The 6,000-nt window shown below is 46.7% G+C and overlaps 1 long non-coding RNA gene across 1 annotated transcript; it reads right to left on the bottom strand.

Moving 5' to 3' along the window:
• Positions 1-404: 404 nt before the first annotated feature.
• LOC138427632 (uncharacterized) lies at positions 405-4,656 on the bottom strand. The gene is made up of 2 exons (XR_011252092.1): positions 4,345-4,656; positions 405-3,662 (listed from the first exon to the last, which is right to left on the bottom strand). It is a non-coding gene; the product is annotated as an uncharacterized lncRNA (long non-coding RNA).
• Positions 4,657-6,000: the final 1,344 nt, after the last annotated feature.

Here is a 6,000-nt window from a genome sequence, read left to right as displayed (position 1 = left end):
TCTGGAAAGGCATTATTGAAAATGGGCTTCCATAGGTAAGGTGATTTTATGCAGAAATTCTCAACCGTTGATCCCTTCTAGAGGAGCCCTTCTGTGAGAGGTAAGCAATTCTACCTCTAAAATCAAATATCAATAGTGATTTTCCAATTTGCTGGAGAAAACATGATAGAATTTTCCAAAATTAAAATTTTCTCTTGATGCCTGCCACCAAGGTCCCAATTAGAACCGCTCAGAGTGAACATTAGACTCACTGGGGAGCTTTAAAAGTATGCAAATACCACGGCTCCATTTTCCAGAAACCCTGATTTAATCAGTTTCTTCTGGAGCCCAGATGGTTACAGTTTTTAAATCTCTTTAAGTGATTCAGATCTTCAAGCAGGATTGAGGACCACTGACCTAGTATATCTAGTTGTATCAAAATTCCACTTTTATTTACTTTGTTGTCTGAGTTTAATATATACATATTTACTAGGATTCCAGGAGGAGTATCACAACTTTCAAATGCCCTACTAACTGAAGGAATTGGAAACTCCAGCCAGAATTCATTCCCTGGGCACTGCCATTCCTGGTGGCCAGGGAGACTGTTTGGTGACATCGCCCTCCTGTGGCAACACTTGGTAACTGTTTAGCAGGGCCTGGCTTCACTCTTCCTTCCCATTGTTTCTCTCTGTCTCTTTTTTCTTTGTTTCTTTAATAAAGTTCCAAAGTCAGCTCTGAACCTTGCCTGGCAGAGCCTCCGGTGGAGTTGACCTCCCTTTCAGCCACTGACTGGCTGGGTGTCGCGCTGCCCTTTGAAAGCTCCCTTGAATTAGTAACAATGTGTGCCCCTTCCTGACATGTCAGCAGCTGGGCTTGGAACCGTACACCTGGGACAAAGTTTCCAGTCTAATTCTTTGCTGTCAGGAGTGACAACAGTTGCCGATAAAAGCTACAGAGTTGCTTATTGACACTGGGAATGCTGAACCGACTCAGAATGTTCCGTAAATTTACAGGGGTGGAAAATGCCATCAACATAGTCAGGGAAAGAGGGAAAGTGTAAATCCTGAGCAAAACAAACTCTTCAGAATATTCGGTTTAACTCTTTCCCTTGTGTAGGGGCAGAAGTCTGAGAAGGGGCGGGGGAGAGGACAGCTGAGGAGAGGAAGTGTCACCAGGGTGACAATGGGCTGTTCTGCAGACCTGGGTCCTGGAGCTGGCAGGTGGGGAAAGACTAACCTCGGTGAAGAGAACTTCATTGCACATCAAAGCCACCTGGAAACTTGTCCAGAAAGTTCCTATGTAAGCTTCCACCAGTTTGATTCAATCCGTCCAGGAATCTGAGGGGACTGAGAAGCAGAGAAGGACCTACTGCTCACCTGGTGCCCATTTGGTCCCAGGCACAGTGCTATCTCATCATTCCCTCCTCCAGTCCTTACATCAACCCCCTGAGGTGAATGGTGTTCCCATTTTACAGATGAGGAAGCCGAGGCTCAGGGAGGTAGTGTTGGGTGCCCGAAGCCCCACAGCCAGGCAATGATGGCGCATGAATGGCAATGCCAGGTAGGAAGGAGTTGGCAGGGAGCTGCTCACAGGAACAAGCCCTGAGATTAAGTCAAATTCTGCATTACTAGGCGCAAAGCCAAATGTCAGAGCCGGACCCGAGATACGCTGGGGCTTCCGAGGGGGCGCTGGTGGTAAAGAAGCCACCTGCCAATGCCGGTGACATAAGACATGTGGGTTCGACGCCTGGGTTGGGAAGATTCTCTGGGGGAGGGCCTGGCAATCCACCCTAGTATCCTTGCCTGGAGAATGCCAAGAACCGGGAGAGGAGCCTGGTAGGCTACAGTCCATGCGGTCGCACGGAGTCGACAAGGCTGAGCACACAGAAATATGCCAGACTGCAAGCTCCGTGGGGACCTTCTGCTCTCCTTGAGGACAGCTGTGGTCCCAGAGCTTGGATGGTGCCAAATCCATGCCAGGTGGTGAAGGGAAGCTTGGGGAGGTAGGGATGCAGGAAGGGAGGAAGGAAAGGTAGAAAGAGGAAGAGGAGGCAGGACCCAGAGACCAGCCAGACCAGAGGACTGCAGAAGCCACGGGGCGGTGACATGAGGAGCCAAGCACTGCAGCTGTAAGCTGGGGCTGGGGTCGCCCCCGTGCCCTCGCCCTCCTGCAGCCCTTTCTCCCTGAGCTTCTTTCTTCCTTCTGGATCTTCTCATGCTCCTCTCTTCTCCTTTCTTCCTGTTTCTTTTCCACATTAAAGGAAGGTTTTTATCTTCCCTCAGAAATCCTCGGCGTGTCCTCCCAGCGTGTCACACACTCCTCACAGGATATCAAGGGGGAACAATCAATCGCTTGAGTAAAGAAAAACATCAAAATCCAATCCCTCTGTAATTAAAACGCACACCAGCCTTCTTCCCACAGCGTGCACGTCCTCGCCGGCCCTGAGCCCTCCTCCCCGGCGCCTTCCCACTGTGGTGAGATCAGCCCGGGCTGGGAAGAGCTGCCTGCATTTCCTTGTGGCAACAGCACTTATCAAGCAAGCTTCAGAGACAGGAAAGCTTTCAAGATACAGGTTAAGATACACAAATGCTGCCCTTTCCAGAGCACACAGATGTATATGCAACCCATGTGGGTTGGTTAGAATACTTGCGATCTCACCTGTACAGATTTAAGCAAACCAATTCTGTCAGAGGAAAACGTATCTACCCAAGAGCCTCTGTGGCCCAGAGAAGTCTAGGTCCCCTCCACCCTTTGAGTCTTCCAAGTATTTTTAGAATGTTGTTGTTGAGTCTCTAAGTTGTGTCCGACTTTTTGCGACTGCAGCACGCCAGGCTTCCCTGGTCCTTCACCATCTCCTGGAGCTTGCTCAAACTCAAGTCCATCGAGTCAGTGATGCCATCCAACCGTCTCATCCTCTGCTGCCAGCTTCTCCTCCTGCCCTCAGTCTTCCCCAGCATCAGTGTCTTCTCTACTGAGTCGGCTCTTTGCATCAGGTGACCAAAGTATTGGAGCTTCAGCATCAGTCCTTCCAAGGAGTGTTTGATTTCCTTGCAGTCCAAGGGACTCTCAAGAGTCTTCTCCAACATCACAGTTCAAAAGCATCAGTTCTTCAGTGCTCAGCCTTCTTTAGAATGAAGAAATGCCAAAATCAGGCTTTAAAAATTCTAGTGGATTGTCATCGCTTGTCATTAGCAAGTTAATATTTCTAACAGAAAATATATAATGAGTTACCAGCTAATTATCAGATTTGCATAAAGTAATATAATTCATGGACACAGTGTAAAGCTGTGTTTTGAAAAACTTCTTTCAATCCTGTCAGTATATGATTCCTTTGGAAATAACATGAAAGTCTAAAATTGAATACTTCTGTGAGGCCATGTTCGAGCTAACAATGTTGGTGCCTGTGGAGGTTTCCCTTCTGTTAACATGGACCCTCTTGTCTATAAGCAATACTGTTCTTCTCATTCTGTCTTCCATTCTGAATCAGATAGTATATCAGTGTCCTCTGGTCTGTTTCAAGAATGCTGAGGTCGGAAGGGCTTTATAAATAACACACGTTTAGTCCAATAGCCTTTCTTAGGCTATTTGGACTCAAAGCTTCATGTCAAGTCAATGCACCACTGCAGAATTCTCTCTCTCTCTATTTTTAATGGTCCTGGTGCTGCTTGAAGAAACTGCTGATTCTAGGATTAGGGCAGAAAACACAGATGAGCCTGGAGCATCTTGCGATGCCAAAAAGTAAGGAAATGTTAAAAAACCAATCAAAAGAAACTCCTACATTGATGGCGGTGTCAGTGGGGCAACTGGGGCAATTTGAGCAGACAAGTCAAGGAAGCAGCACTGGCTTATAACCCGAAGTAGAAAATAAATATTCATGAGTATATATCAATATAAAGGATTGAATAAATAAATACATGGGGGAGGGGACATAGATTTTCCTTGAATAACTGCAAATAATTTATGTAGACACTCGACCTTCAATAAGATAGCATGTGACTCTCCAGTTCTTAAGTGTAGACTGTGCATTGCAACTCACCTTCAAAGACAGCAGCGTGGAAAGAGGGCGGGAGTAACTTTATTGTGGGAATGGAGTCAAGAGAAGATAAAAATGTATCATTAAATCAGGCCAAATGTATTGGTGTATTTATCGGAGTCTAGATTTAATGTCAGCTCACCCAGCTGGACATGGCTGTAGCAGTGTTCTTGGTTGATTTAATGATGTGTGTACTCATTGGTGGGGCTTCTCTGACAGCTCAGATGGCATAGAATCTGCCTTCAGTGAAGAAGACCCTGGCTCAATCCCTGGGTTAGGAAGACTCCCCTGGAGAAGGGAATGGCAACCCACTCCAGTATCCTTGGACTTACCTGGTGGCTCAATGGTGGCCTAAATCCACTGAGCTGAGATGCCAGAATTTCCTATTGTAATGTAGAAAAGGCACGCAAAAGCTTAGGGAGACAGGAATGTAGATTTATGTGGGCCCTGAGTACCCAAGCATATCTCCAGGTAGGGGCCAGATGGCCATGTTCCCACTAAGGTATGAAGAAATATGAGGAGAGCATCCCCATCATCGGAAATGTCTGCGGGGCTGTCCTCTTGAGGCTGAGGCTCAGACAGGAAGATACTGCCGTCGAGATGGGTCCTATCAGGACAATAGAAACCAAGGAATTCTCCAGGCAGTAATACTGGAATGGGTAGCCATTCATTTCTCCAAGGGATCTTCCCAACTCAGAGGTTGAGCTGGGGTCTGCTGCATTGCAGGTGGATTCTTTACTATCTGAACCACTAGAGAAGCTCTAATAGAAACCATACCATAGAGATGTCAGCAGAGGGAATTTAATATAGGAATTCATTACACTGAAGTTGGAGGGCTGAGTGAGGAAGAAGGGTGATTCTCTGTGATGCTCCAGAAGTAATAATCCAGGTTGGGCCCTGGGAAGCCAGGGCTCAGGCCTCTGAGAGAGGGCATTGCTACGCTGCTGTTGCTGCCTCTGGGAAACCTGAAGAAATTGTTTCTGGGAGAGCTTAGGTAACTCATGCATACTAAGTCGCTTTAGTTTGCCCAACTTCGCGACCCCAGGGACTGTCACCCCCCGGGGCTCCTATGTCCACGGGACTCTCCAGGCAACAATACTGGAGTGGGTTGCCATGCCCTCCTCTAGGGCCGACATAATATAGAGGCCAAAACCAACTGCTGAGAACCCAATTCTGAACAGGTATGTCTGGAACAGCAAGTAAACTCAAAGAAGTTCCTTCTCCCCTCGGGTTTCGCTGTCTCCTTCTTGAACCCTTAATTGACAAAACCTAGTAGAAAGCCAGCTAGTAAAGGAAAAATATAATTTGTGGAATTCCAGCTTAGGACCCTAAAGAATAGAGAAGAGTGGATTTGGAAAATGAAGGAGCAAGTCTTCATCGTCTGCACAGAACTCACCTCATCCCCTCTTCTTTAAAAAGCAAATCTCTCAAAGACACACACTTTCCTGGACTCCCCTCCCTTTGCCAAAACCAGATAAAAGTGAAAGCAAAAGTGAAGTCACTCCATCAGGTCTGACTCTTTGATACCCCTTGGACTGTAGCCTGCCAGGCTCCTCCATCCATGGGATTTTCCAGGCAAGAGTACTGGAGTGGGGTGCCATTTCCTTCTCCAGGGAAAGCTAGACAGGGTATCAGTAAATACTGGCTGAGCATCACCACTGATGTTACTATAATCCTGCAACACAGCACAATCCATTTTAGACCTCAGATCCTCATATTTACAAACACAGAGCTCAGTTATAGTGTTTTATGTATTTAGCTAGAAGATTCTTTCCACTCCAAGCAGGATCATTTTGGAAAGTCACATCAGGAGAGCAGAGCCCTGCCTTTGATATAAGGGGTATAGACTCTTGATGTCAGTGGTCTTGATGAACAGAAATGCTGAAGGCAGCTTAACTACTTCTGTAAAATACCTTTTTCTTTTAAAAAATCTTTGTAAAAGACAGGGATCAGCTCAGCTTCCATGGTGATGTGGGGATTTCTGAAGA

This window comes from Ovis canadensis, chromosome 22 (assembly GCF_042477335.2).
Source record: "Ovis canadensis isolate MfBH-ARS-UI-01 breed Bighorn chromosome 22, ARS-UI_OviCan_v2, whole genome shotgun sequence".
NCBI classification, from domain to species: Eukaryota; Metazoa; Chordata; class Mammalia; order Artiodactyla; family Bovidae; genus Ovis; species Ovis canadensis.
This window is presented reverse-complemented; position numbering and strand designations above follow the sequence as displayed.